Here is a 15,381-nt window from a genome sequence, read left to right on the forward strand (position 1 = left end):
AGTTTCAGCTATTTTGGGGTCTAGTTTTTTTTCATATCACATCACACTACAATAGTAGTACATGTTAATTTTGCTTCACAAAAAAAATAGTACAGGTTTATTTGAGGCGGGCAAAAGGAGTTTGAAGATGGAGACGCGGAGACGACGACACATGTCACGCGCGTAGCATCCGTATAGATCCAGATTTACACTTATTGTCAACACCAACCTCTATAACTGAAATTTGAAAACAAAAGAGTTTTGGACGGGGACTAGAGTAGTTTAATATATTAGGGACCCAAATATGTATTTCCCTAATTTTGGGATTTGGGAGAGAATATATTGTGATAGTTTAGAGAACACCCGTGTAGTTAGGCCCTGTTTAGTTTCCCACCCAAATTTTTTTCATCCATCCCATCGAATCTTTGGACACATGCATGGAACATTAAATGTACATAAAAAAATAAACTAATTACACAGTTTGGTTGAAAATCGCGAGACGAATCTTTTAAGCCTAGTTACTCCATGATTAGCCTTAAGTGCTACAGTAACCCACATGTGCTAATGATAGATTAATTATGCTTAATAGATTTGTCTTGCAGTTTTCTAATGAGCTATGTAATTTGTTTTTTTATTAGTTTCTAAAAACCTCTCCCGACATCCTTCCGACACTTCCGATGTGACACCCCAAAAATTTTTATCCACAATCTAAACAGGGCCTTAAAAAGCTACGGGTCCATATGTTAGTTTCACATCGAAGCGCTGCATCAGCTTGATCTGTGATGTGGCTATTTTGGACCGTGATTTTTTTTTTTGGTGACTTCTTGCCTTTCAATATCATCTGGCCGAAGCCTCAAACAAGATAAGTTCATACACGCACATCGGCCGGAGTTACATGCCACGTCTCCGAGCGGTGCTCACTCGACACTTGTCTAGCTAGCTTATGTGCTACTTTATTACACAGTATACTAATATATGAAAAGGAAAACTCCAGAAAGGCAAGACGAAGATCATCAATCTCTGTTAGCACTGGATCAATGATTGAACGCTGGGCATCCTTCTTATTCCATAACTGAACCAAGTGAAGACAGTCAGTTTCCAATTCCACTCGCTGCACTCCCAACTGAATCGCGTGCCTTAAGCTATATATCTCTGCAAGCCAAAGCCTCCAATGTACACGCATCATAACTCCTGTCATACCATATTGCTTGTGCAGTAATAAAGGCACCTTGGTCATCTCTTATGATACTTGCAGTTGCTCCTTCTTTGCTTTTGTCACAAAATGCTGTATCTGTATTAATCTTCTTGCTTTGGCTTTTTCCTTCTAGGGACTTCTCGCCTATTCTCTTGCTGTGTAGGCTGCTGCCTCAATTGCCATAGATCATAGGCTGTATCCCTCGCCCATATTACTGCTTGATGTATTGGCATCAAGAGCTCACCATGCTGCCGCTTGTTGCGCATCATCCACAAAGCCCACATGCCACACATGATTACCGCCTGATCACGTCGCGGGTGTAAGTTTGATAGCAAATCAACAGCCCATGTCAACTCATTCTGGACAAGTACTTTCACTCCAGCGGCCTCTCTGATGTGCTGCCAGAATAATCTGGCCACTGTGCAGTCTAGGAGAACATGCTTGATTGACTCCTCCGGATCACCACAGACTTCACAAAAAGATATTGGCTCCACATGTCTTCTATGTAACTCTTGTTTCATTGGTAAGAATTCATTCAATACCCTCCACCAAAAAACTCCCACTTTGGGGGGGACATCAAGCTTCCAAACCTTCTTCCAATGTCCATCTTCAGAGGTGCTAGGTTGCTGGGCAAGGACGTATTCAAATTTTCTTTTGTGAAGCAGTTTGTACGCTGAACGTACTGTGTATATTCCAAATCTCTCAAGGTCCCAAGCCCAGTAGTCTGCAACACCCCGTCCTACCGGCTGACGTTTGATTGTTGCTGCATCAATCGGTAGGAATTGATCTCGAAGTACCTGCTCGTCCCATGTTCCATTCGGTAGAAGTAATTCCGAAACATGGATCGGGTGTTCATCTTCTCTATGTGTGATCGGCTTAGCTCCAAAATGACCCGAGATCCACCGATCTCCCCATATCTCAATACTCTGTCCATTGACCACTCTTCTAATTAATCCATGTTGCAAGGCCTCACGTCCGGCCAGGATAGCCCTCCATGTACTACTGGCATGCCTCTTTCTGGTTGCACGCATGAACTCTATATCATGGTAGTCTTTCAAGACTTTGGCACATAAGGAGTCTGGTCTAGTGATGAGGCGCCACCCTTGCTTCCCGAGCATTGCAAGATTGAAGCACCTCAGATCGCGGAACCCCATTCCTCCATTGCACTCTTCTAATTTTGGACCATGATTGGGGCACTTAAATAGTACTAGATGATACCCCGCGCGTTGTTGCGGAAACATATAATTGGAAAGTAGGAAAAAGCATGAGAGAATACACGATACTTACGACATGGGTACTTCATATGGGCCAACAAAGACTCGATGTGGTATGAGCATTCATAAGCGTCCGGCTTTTGGCCAAGGAGATGGCACCTCTCAGTGCTTACCAGGGCCATGCAGCAGCGCAGGGAGGAGCTCGATGGTGGTGATCTTTCTGGCGGTAGCGGCTACACCATGTGCGTCACCACCCGTGAACATGCAGCGATCATCATTGACTAATGGCAGCACCTACTTCCTATGGAGGAGCAGGAGAGATTCATTTTATAAGGAAGATTAGAGGTGCACCGTAGGCAATTGATGCATGCGTAATGGTGCTGGCGTTTCAAATGAGGATGCATGCGTAATGGCTAGTGGGGAAGGTGTACGTGAACCCTTGCAATTCTGCATGCACATGCACATGCGTTAGGCTTTAATTTATGTAGGACCCTTAGATGACGTGGCTGCATGAGAATGCAGGAAAATATGGTAGTGGGGATCTCCTATTTAGGTATAGAGGATATGGACTTTTTTTAAGGGTCAGTAGGGGTGGGGGAGGCCCCTAATTAATTTTTATAAATATATATATGGAAGGGAATATTCATAATTTACAAGGCTTGTAAAGCTCAATCAGCGAAAAAAATTGTTTGAGCTTTATATATGCAATTTCACAGTTCTAGGATCAGGATGAGAATGGCCTAATAGTTTAGGGATCACATTAGTGTAATTTACTCTTTATATTATATGGCTAAAAAAATGAACTCAACAAGGGGACGTGCTACATCAGCACATTTAGATTGAATAATTTCACTTTGTTTGAGGCATTAGGTAGTCAATCAATTACATAGAGAACATTTCATATTGTTTTCTATTCCTTAGGCCTTGGGAGAGAATCTGGAAGAGTTGGGCACTAGGCAAATGCAAGTCCTTCATGTGGTAGTGGCACACAATAGGTGCTGGACTGCAAATCGTCTTGCTAAAAGAGGTCTGCCTCATCCTGAACGCTGCCCGCTTTGTGATCTGTGATCAAGCTAAGGAAACGATTGGATACCTATTGATCTCATGTGTCTTCCCCCACAAGTATGGTACAACATTCTACGAGAAGGTCTCCCTGCAATACCTCTCCCCCTAGCCCGATGACAACTCCTTTGATGCATGGTGGCAAGACAAATTCTGGGGTTGATGACCAGACTAAAAAGGACCTTAATTCCATCATCATTCTAGGAGCTTGGTCCATTTGAATCATCTTAATCGCTGTGTGTTTCATGGGATTTAATCGAGCCTAAATAGTGTTCTGGTTTCAGTAAAAGATGAGTTTCTCCTATGAAGTTTGGTCAGAGCTCGGAGAATATCCAATATCCTTGCTCTAGAGCTAGCCAATTTGTGAGTTCCTCTCTAATGGTCTTGGGTCAAGTTTAAAAATTGAGTGAGGTACAACATTAGGTGTAAAAGGGAGTGTGTATATGTGTGGTTGTATGGGGTTTCTAAACCCACTCCTTTATTCTTCTTAATATAATAATATGCAGAGTGTTTGAGAAAAAATATTTTTTCTATTCTACTAGAAAACTAGAGGAAGCCATTTTCCCAAATGCTTTCTAAAAAGCTTTAGCTCTATCAGAGAAACTGCTTCTATAGAGAAGTTAGAGCCATTTTAAAGGAGCCTTCAATGCAGACCAAAATTGGCTATCTCCTTGGTTTTTAATATTCTTTTACAATAAATAGTTATCAATATGCTTAAATATATATTCTATTGAGGTTAGCACTCTTGGTTCCTCCTAGATCTCACACTAAACTGCACAGTCGATCATGAGCACCGTAGTGTATGCTTAAACGAAGGGGGAAGCTAGAATTTTGTGTCACCGAATCAGTGGAGTGACTCCTGAAGTTGCAATGCTATTTTATTTATTAGAATGAGGGGGTCTACAAATGTTAATGAGGAGATTCTAGTGGGAATAAGAAAATCTATTGGCTTAGCTATGTTAATCAGGAGATTGTAGTTACAGTTGAATTATGTACTCTCTTCATTCTAAATTATAAGACGTTTTGACTTTTGTATGTACATAACTTGTGTTTTTTTTTCTTGTTGTGCACTCAGATATACACTAAGTAATGCATTTAGAAAAGTCAAAATATCTTATAATTTGGAAACCAGTACAGTATGACAAGTGGCGTTCTTTTAATTGTTATTATGAAAATGTTCTTTTCCATGAAGCACACATAACACATACCGAATTACCGATCAATCTGTCTCCACTTGACAAGAAATATTCTCTTTTCCAAACAGGTTACAGGTCCACATCATTAAGGTATGACATAGTTGCAGAAACACCACTGCACATATGTGAAAACTGAAAGTTAGGGCTCAAGGGGCGACTGTGTTTTGCTAGTCAACGGCTAAGTTGATGTGTGAGATCCAACTCAGCTCACGGATCTGGCCAGGCAAGACTTGCTTTCCAATGTCCCAAACTCTGTTCATGCCTAGCTGATATCCCCATCTGTTCCCATGAGGTTGCACAATTCCTTCCAGCATTAGCATCACCAATCACTAGCCTGCTACCACAGACAAACAAGCTGGAGTATCTAGGAGAGACAGGCAGGGGAGAAGCAATTGCAGACCATGCAGTGAGCTTGGCCAAGTCGGTGGAGGGGGCTGTGACCAAGGCACTGGCGGCAATTGAGGAGGAGGCAACCCTGAGGAAGAGCACGCAGAATGACCTGGCATTCATCACTGGTGAGTTCCAGATGATGCAATCCTTTCTCAATGTCGCAGACGAGGAACGCGCCAGGAACAACGTGGTGAGGACCTGGGTGAGACAGGTCCGTGACCTCGCCTACAACGTGGAGGACTGCATCGAGTATGTGATCCACCTGGACAAGGCATCAGACTGACGCTGCCGCTGCCTCCCAGGCTTCATCAGGCCCGAGCTGCCGCTGGACAAGGCGATTGCTGAGATAAAGCTGCTCAAGATCAGGGTTGAGGAGGTGAGCCTTCGGAACATGCGCTACAACCTCATCAGTGATTCAGGTTCCAAGCCCATCATGCAGCAACAGTTGGTGCCTGGTGCTTCTGTTGGTGCCACAACATTTGACATGCTCATCAAAGCAAGAGATACCACAAAGATGCAACGAGGATTAGGAGATCTAACTAAGCTGTTGATCACCAAGAAACCCAGTGGCAACCTTGGACTCGGGGTGATCTCGTTGTGGGCGGCAGATGGTAATGCTAATACCACACCCGTCATCAGGGAGGCCTATGGCGAACCAGAAGTATTTGAAAGCTCCGGACATCGTGGCTGGGCAAAGCTGATGCATCCTTTCAATCCCCACGAGTTCCAGTTCCAGCGGAGTTTGCTGATTCAGTTCCACACAAACTCTTGCCTACACAACAAACTGGGCGTAGACGTAGGTACACTCAAGAGATTGGGAGTGGCTGCAGAAGGCGAACTTATTGAAGAGTTCATGGATCAAATGAAGAAGTGATACCTGGTTGTCCTGGAAAATGTTTCCAGTATGGTAGAGTGGGACACTGTCAGAGCATACCTGCCTGAAGCGAAAAACGACAGTTGGGTCATCATCTCCTCGCAGCAATCTGAAGTCGCCGGGCTGTGCGTTGGAGATCCATGGCAAGTGTTTGAACTTAAGCAGTCCTCAGCTGAACACTCTGTATGTGTCTTCTTCAGGGAGGTAAGCAGCTGAAACACGATGGAATAACTTTCTGGAAAAAATGGCCTTAATCTCTTTTGTTCTTCTTTTGGACATCAGTAGTTTCCTGTAAACAACATTGATTTACATATTCTAATCATATGCTAGAAAAAATTAATTTAAAACTATTGATAGATATAGAAGTACTTTGATTAAAAATGTACAGTAGCAGTTCTACTTATGTTGCTCATCACCAGTGAAATTGAAACTGTGAAAACCTTGGGGCTGGCTGTGCAAAAGTGCAGACAATGGTAGCCACTGGTATATTTATCATTAACAAAAGCACCCCCCCCCCCCTCTACACAGACGCATGCACACGCACACACAATGAGACTGATTCCCCATAGGGAATAACAGAGATATGTTTAGGAGAAAGTAGTGGAATAAACTCTTATATTTGTTCAGTGAAATCAGCAAATCCCAACTCATAATGTAACAGTTGACACAGGATTCAGAAACTGTGCCATCCCTCAAATGTTTGTTGCATGTTGCATTAATTCCTCATCCGAAGGTGCACATGTACCCCTCCCCTTAAATTTTCTGTATTTTCAGGGTTCTCAAGGCGACATAGATAAAAGCAAGCAAACCACTATGGTGATGGCTAAAAAATAATGAGGCGTCATCATCAATGGGTGTCCAAAACAATGCTGATATGTTGATTGGTCGATACCCCCTAGTTGAAGTACACAATTCACAGATGAAAGATCTTCGTGGCTATTTAGCCAGAGCATGTGTTAATGGTTTTCCTGTGATATCTGTGTGGGGGATAGCTGGTGTTGGGAAATCAGCTCTAGTCAGGAACTTATACTATGACAGAATGAATGACAGTGCCACCAGAATATTTACCATGTACAGTTGGGTGGATGTATCACATCCATTCAATTTAAGGAACTTGGCTTGGAGCTTACTTTCAGAACTTCAGTCAGATTCTCATCAGCAAAATGGAATCAGCAATCCCATTCAAGATTGTCATGAGCTTCTGGAGAAGCATAGCTGCCTTTTCATTATAGATAGTTTGCAATCCACAGAAGAGTGGGACCTAATACGTCATTCCTTGGTATCTACGCATTCTAGAAGCATCATCGTTGTGCTTACAACTGAAGCAAGCATAGCCATACATTGTGCAAATCGAGAAGAGGCAATGTATAATGTCAAAAGTCTAGAAGATGACGAAGCATGTGATCTCTTCAAAAAGGAGGTGTGTTTTCATACAAGATACTTGCCTATTCTCTTGGTTTATACATCTTGATGCTCAAATTCAATAGTTAGTCTATGATTTCTCACCCCCAGCCCCCCCCCCCCCCCCCCCCTTGCCTCCCTCCACCGGGAGAATGTTTTGCAAAACATGAAAAATGATGTGAACATTTTCTTTTGCACCAATGTAGTTTTATCCAAGTTTTTTTTCCCTGTTGTTATGGTTATCCGGACTTCTTATAAAAGACGCAGAATGATCTTATCCAAGTCTTCAGAAAATGTACTTTAGTATGCTTAACAAAACTCCATATCCATATGGTATGATAAAAGTTCAGAACAATTCTAGGACCATGAATAAAAAAATTCTCTATTAAAGAATTATATATTCAGTAGTATTGATTTTATAAACAAATAGACAAATTACAATCATACTATCAATATAGATATGTCACAATATTTCAACAAAACTATATTTTTTTCTAAATAAAAACTGACAGATTATAACAGACAACAAGCTGCGATCCACAATTTGAAGGATGAAACAAACAGGGCCTTGCACATGTAATTTTTCCAATTTTTCAATGAGTTTATGCATGCTAACAGCACAAACTAAAACCAAATCTAAAGTGTGATTAGTTGATACAATAATTATTACTTTTCTTTTCTCAAACAATGTTGGAGAGCTGCATGTCATTTCATTAAGAAGGAAAATATAATAATTATTACTAATATAACTTCTTTTCAATAATATAGGTAGGGAAATTTCCAGATTCATCTGCTTTAAGGGATTCTGAAGATCCCAAGCTACGAAAACTTATTTCCAAGTGTGGCGGACTTCCCAAAGTAAAAGTTGCTGTAGCTGACTTTTTGGCACCCATGACAGTCAGCTGGATGAAAACTGCAATGAATCTTAGTGACAGATTTATGCATGATCTAGAGACCAAACCAGAATTTGACAACCTGCGTGGACTGTGGATGCATTCCTACTTCCGTACTTGCCCAGATTATCTTAAGCCCATGTATCCTCTACCTATCCATTTTCCCGCAAGGCCAAAGCATTCAACGAAGGCGTCTAGTGAGGCGGTGGATCGCAGAGGGTTGCTCGAGGGACACATCCAACAGGTCAGCTGAGGATAATGGGGAAAAATTCTTCTTGATGCTCCTTGATCTGAGTATCATCCAGCAGACACCACATTCAGTCACAACTGCAGATACAAGAATGGTCTTGTGCCAAGTTAACGGCTTCTTCCGTGAGTACATCATATCAAGGCGAAAGGATGAGGACAGGTGCACATTGACCAGTCAACGCACAGGACAGCACCTTGTCATAAAGGAAAACTGGGACAGAGACAAGATTGTGTTCAGTAGTATTGACTTTTCAAGGCTACGCTCCCTCGCTGTGTTTGGACAGTGGAAGCCTTTCTTCATCAGTGAAACTATGAGGGTGCTCCGGGTGCTTGATCTCGAGAATTCAACAGGTGTGACATATAAATACCTGGAGCAGATGATGAAGCTGCTTCCTCGCCTCAAGTTCCTCTCTCTGAGAGGAATAAGAGAGATCTACTATCTGCCAGGCTCATTTGCTGGTCTGAGGCAGCTTGAAACTCTGGATGTCAGGGGCACCTCCATAGTCACTTTGCCACCATCCATCACCAAGCTTACCAAGCTGCAGTACATCCGTGCTGGCACAGCTAAGGAACCATCAGTACCATATGCTCATTTCTCTTGGTTGCCTAGCTGCTGTAGATCTTGTCATGTAGGTGTTATTAAGGTGCCTGCAGAGATTGATAAACTTACAGCCTTGCACACTCTTGGTGCTGTCAACATTGGTTTTTCAGGGGGAGAGGCCATCCTGAAAGAGCTCAAGAAGCTCACTCAATTGCACAAGCTCGAAGTGACCGGCATCAACAAGAAAAACAGCAAAGAGTTCTGTTCCACCATCTCAGACCACGTTCATTTGGAATCCTTATCAGTTTGGCTCTGCATGGGCAATAACAAACCATGTTTGAATGACATGTTCTGGCCTCCGCAGAAACATCTGGAAAAACTTCAGAGCCTTAAACTATATGGTCTTGCAAAAGTGGTGCCACCATGGATCAAAGATCTTGCTAAACTCACAAAGTTACATGTGAATATGGCCATATAAAAAATGTTAACATAAGTGAAGTTCTTGGGGAAATAAAAGGACTATGTATTCTGCGTCTTGATATCAGGCCACTTGAAAATGGTGATGGTGACCTTAACTTCTGTGTCAAGGTGAATGGAGTAGAGCAGCAGTTATTTGAACGTCAGGATACTTGAGATTGCTTGTAACTCTGAGTTAAATGTATCCTTTGGATCATTAGCAATGGAAAATCTGCTGACAGCTAAATGCTGTGGGTCGGCAGTGAAGTTTGCTGAGCTAAAGAGTCTCTCTAAAGGAAAACTCCAGGAGGTGCGGTATTTGGGTTCCTTTAACAAAACAGATAAGGTGGACGTGGAGAATCAACTTAGCCAGCATCCTAAGACACCTGCTTTGAAACTGGAGGAACCATGTTTGTCCTGATGCATACTGACAATCGGTCTGCTGCTTGCTGATTCTGGCACCAGAGCAGGACCAGGACTAAATGACTGGTGTTTTTCATTTAAACCTTCCCGATTCATTTACCTACACTCTAGGCATTTGAACTAAAACATCTGCGTCCATGGCAGTGTAAAGATAATTGTTGCTTCTCGATGTCAAAATCTACTTGGAGAAAACTAAGGGGTGAACATATATAGCAAAAATGCTGAATTGACTCGAGTGTGTTTACTCTGTACTGCAAAAGTTTTATGCATCTGTGGTATATAATGGACGTGTGCATTGACACTGTAATTCAATTATCTTATTTTAATTTCATGCTTGCTGTCCCCTGATTCCTTGCGTGATATTCTGTAGATGTCGTCTCTCATAGTTTCTTATTACTGGTTCATGTTAATTCCAGGTCTCATGGAGTTGATATGTCGATGTGCCTAAAGTTTTGACCAATTGTAGGAACCGATCTTTCTCCATTAGAGTACACGATCTCTTGTGCTAGGTGCTATGCACATCTGATTTGTGCTAGTCCATCAAAACGTGCTCCTGCACAGGCAAGTAATCCTAAGCGACAAGGATAAATGTGATACCCATAGCTAACCAGAATTGCATATCTTTTTTTTACATTTGTTCTTATTTTAATACTTTCTCATCTTTGTCTGGTTGTAATAGAGTTTAGCACCAACTAAATATATGCTTTCCTATGCCCATTCATAGTTTTTCACTTTTCTATCACACATCGATGCGTGTGTGACATATGTTTAGTTCAGACTTACGTTACATCCATTGCTTCATACATACAAGTATACATGGTGTAACAAAGATCATAAATCTATGTGTTGAGTTGGGCCTTGTTTAGATGCGAAAACTTTTTGGATTTCACTACTGTAGCACTTTTGTTTGTTTGTTTGTGACAAATATTGTCCAATCATAGACTAACTAGGGTTAAAAGATTCGTCTCGCGATTTACAGTCAAACTGTGTAATTAGTTTTTGTTTTTGTCTATATTTAATACTTTATGCATGTGTTGCAAGATTCGATGTGACGGAGAATCTTGAAAACATTTTGGTTTTTGGGGTGAACTAAACAAGGCCTTAGTTTTTTCCCCCTATATTAATAATGGCTGAAGATGGCAAGTAGGAAAAACAATTACTTGGGGACATTATCTTTAAAATGACGAGGCAGGCATTTAGATCCATATGTCTTCCTTTATTTAATTTATTTTTACTAATGGTGGAAGCCAGTGACTTGTATGAGAATTTAGAAGACTACTATAGATTATTTTTCATAATTTTATAATGTTAGGAACATTAGGGGCACCATATATTGACCAATGCCCATGACAAAAATCTGAATTTTAAAGTGCACCATATATGAAATCATATGTGGCACAGAGGCTGTTTGGACCTAGAAGTCTTGGGTTTCTTTAGTAAACTTTAATTTTCCAAGGACAAGGCTATCTAAAAATTCCCATCTCACTGGCCCAGTAAACTGCAAGCAATGTTTCTCAGAGAAGCAACACGCAAGGTTACAAGTTAAGCATCAACAAGTAAACTAGATCTAGAATAAATAACAGACCCTCTTGTCTACGAAGCACGAAACAGAGGAACAACTTCCAATCCGCAAATCCCATCTCCTGTACCCTCCCCTGCTTGCTTTGTAAAAGGGAAAAAAAGAGCAAGAATTTAGTATACCTTGGGCCAGAAGGACGTACTGGGGCAACAGGAAGATGCGATGCGACGCGACGTGCAGGTGTGGACGCCCTTCCGCCTCTTGAAGCTCAATCTGCTAGTCTGCTACCGGATTCCGTGGACAGGGGCTGCAGTGTCATGGCTTAGTTGTGCTCGGCGGCTGTGGGGATTCCGTGGAGTAGCGAGAGCGGAATCTGGGGAGGGTGTTGAGCACCGTTGGCGGACGCTGGGACTGGGAATTGGGGAACGCCGGCCGGCGGCGGGGCCCTGTATTGCCTGGCCTGCGCAGCAACTCCAGCAACGCTGAAAGCGCACGAGCTAACCAATTTCTCAAAGCAAACAACAGCCCGTTGAGGCTCGTGGTGATGGTACTCGAGTTTAACTCTAGACAACTATGAGGAAGATGGTTTTTCATGTATGCCATTAACCAAGATGGTCCCTTACTCCATACCATTAAAAAGTTAGAACCGGCCAAATGAAAGGCAGACGGAATGGTGTGCGAAGATAAATGTCATGACACAGAGATCCGCTCCAACTTTTTAATGATATGAAGGAAGAGACCATCTTTCTTAATGGCATATAGGGAAAACAAATGTTTCCTTCGTAGCTACAATTGGGTACACATGTTGTTTATATCGGCATTTATCTTTTTTTTTTTGCTGTCGAATTTTACACATATCAGTTTATTATCACAACCGAACCTTTAATTTAAAAAGTCATATCAGTTGTTGTATGCTATTGAAAGATCATAGTATTGGGATACTTATTTGTTACTATATAAGCAACCTTTTATATAAATTTTGATCAAATTTAAGATATTTTGACTTAAGGCCTTGTTTAGTTTCCAAATCTTTTTGGGTTAGGGTATTGTACCCCTTTTGCTTTTATTTGACAAACATTATCCAATCATGGAGTAACTAGGCTCAAAATATTCATCTCGCGATTTACAGGTAAATTGTGCAATTAGTTTTTATTTTTATTTATATTTAATGCTCCATGCATGTGCCGCAAGATTCGATGTGACGAGGAATCTTGAAAACTTTTTGATTTTGGGGTGAACTAAACAAGGCCAGTACTATATTTGTTCTTTTCCAGATGAAGGGAATATAAAAATATTGAGTGCTGGTCTATAAGTATAGCTTAAATTTTGGACTCTTAATTTGAAGAAATATATTTTATATGTTATTTTCATTTTGGAAGATAGGAAAAACATGTAAAATATTTTATCGGATCTAAAAAATAAATATGCATATGAATGAATCTACATGGTGGGTGTAAAAAAAAGTAATGGAACAATGTTCTAGCTTCTACTCAATCATCCCAAATTATAAAATGTTTGACTTTTTTAACATTAAATTGGACCACTCGTTTTATTCTCAAATTTGTGCAAAATATCACATCTTTTGTCGTGGCTTGGTCTATTAATAAAAATTCTTCAAGAATAACTTAAATTGACTATATAATGTGGTGCACCATACATATGTAACATTTTATTTTTTATTTTCCAAAAAACAAACCTTTACTGATGACACGTTAAGGAGCGAACGGATAATTCTTACATGCTGAATATATTATCTTGTTAAATCTTGTCATTTAGAAAAAAAATCAATAGCTCAGATTCGCTTGACCTCTTATGCCATTTTTCTATCTTATAATAGGAAAAAAGGGTGATGCGGTTAGTTCTAAAGTTTATAAAACGAAATTACCGTGCAAGTTGCAACGGTGTGAGCCCCTAATTATGTACGTTGCTTCATGTTTTTTGATGGGAGCAGGAAAGTGTGGAGAAAGCGCCGGGATTCCTGCACTGCAAACGCTAATTTCCTGCACTGGCCACTGATCGACGAAAAGAATTTCTCTGTGGCTGCTAGTGCCGTTCCCACGGATGCGGATCAGTGGAACGCTGATGAGGATTGAGGACTTAATAACCGAATCCATTTTCCTGGTGATTAATTAATCGAAACCTGACGATTAAATTAATGGAACTCACTGACACTCGCTTCGTTTTTTTTTTCTCGAACAACACTCGCTTCGTGACGCCTGCCTTTTTTTTCGATCTGGAAACAAAATAATTATGCACGCTTTCCGTGTTCGTTCTGGACAGTTTCGGACGATGACTGTATTTCGAACCATGGTCATTCATGCTAACATGGCCATCGGAATAAATTGTGCTTAAATGTCAAAATATAGGTGATAGGACAGTGTTGAAGCCGAGCCAAAGAGGAATGAAGTGGGCTTCTCAGAGTCAAAGTAGAGCTTTCACGAGCTTTAATTTTGTTGCTCAAGACAAGATAAAGTCGTGCAAATAAATGGTTCACATTCCACATGATTGAGTACTCCCTCCATACCAGGATTAGATGACGTTTAGGACATGATTGTGCTTACCAATGAGCCATTAATTAGGAGCTAATCTTCCGGTTTTGCCCTTATTAAATAGGGCCGAAGGTGTTCTCTAGACACGAGAGGTTCTCTTGGGTTGGTTTCAAGGTGCTTGTGGGCAAGGGTAGGCGTTCGAATCCCATTGCCTGCGCCTTTTTAGCATGTATGGGAGCAGACTTCCGTCTGTTAGCATGTATGGGCCTCCGTCCGTTAGCATGCATGGGAGACGTCCGGCCGCTAGCTTCCTTACGTTAGCATGCATGGCAGCAGGCGTCGGTTAGCATGCATGGGAGAATGCAGGCCGCAGGCCGAAGACTAGGAGACACGCGTCCGTTAGCGTGGGAGACACCCGTCCGTTCACGTTGCGCGGGCGGAAGACCGAAAGACAAGGGCAGTCCAGTCCATCGGACCCTTCGAAGCCCACGATGTCATTTTTTGCGGAAGCACGGAGGAAGTTCACAACGTCATCTAATCTAGGTTTGGAGGGAGTATTTATCAAGAGGTGATCGGAGCTTTGGTTTAATGTGTTGAGACTAACCATAGCGTGAGGTTTATGCATACATAATGTCTCTTGTCTTCATGATGTGCATGTGTTGATCGTGTGATGGTCAATGGTAATAGAGAAGGTTAAGCGAGAAGTCTGTACATGATGAACTGACAGCGGTGAAGGGCAGACGTGAAGGCTTAGACCGAGGGGTCGAGGGCAAAAGGAAGGACCGTGGATGGGTAGCACTTGGATACGTCGATAAGCAAGTGTACAAGCGATGATGGTAGTGAAAACGGTGTTTATCAAAGTCAAGAAGGCAATGAGACCAAGTCAAGGCAGACGTGCTGATGATCGGACAATCGAGGACTGCAACACCCCAGAGTCCAAACGGTTTAGATCCACTCTATACACTGAGCAAAATCACACCTACCATCATCCCACTTACTCCTTTGTCGTTGCTTCATGTAAAAAAATTGACCCGAAGATTGTGGAATGGACTATACAAGCCTTATATATTGGTTTAACTTACCTTAACAATCATGATGGGACTAAACCCTCCATAAAATCTTATTAATATGCACTTGGGCCACTATGGGAAAAATTCTTGGTCAGATGTGACATACACCCACCTAGGGCACGACATCCTTGTTGGCCCAACACACCCACAACTAGACAAATGATGACCAGAAATGTTCCCTCTTAGCACACACGACCATACGCCCAGTTCTACCACACATGTGTCATGCCATGCACGCCACATGGCCTACACACGCAATGAGCCCCATGCCCGCACTCTAGACCCTTGTGCGCCCATAGCCATCTGATACCATTTATAACGTCCTAGAGTCCAACTCAGGTTCACTCTTCACACTGAGTGAAACCACACCTACCATCATCTTATTTATGCTTTCGTTCTTGCTTTGCGTAAAAGGATTAACCTAGAGATG

At 41.8% G+C, this 15,381-nt stretch overlaps 1 pseudogene; it reads left to right on the plus strand.

Annotated features, from left to right (window-relative positions):
* On the plus strand, positions 6,206 to 9,871 carry LOC8071596 (annotated as a pseudogene).

This window comes from Sorghum bicolor, chromosome 5, assembly GCF_000003195.3.
Source record: "Sorghum bicolor cultivar BTx623 chromosome 5, Sorghum_bicolor_NCBIv3, whole genome shotgun sequence".
Classification (NCBI taxonomy): Eukaryota; Viridiplantae; Streptophyta; class Magnoliopsida; order Poales; family Poaceae; genus Sorghum; species Sorghum bicolor.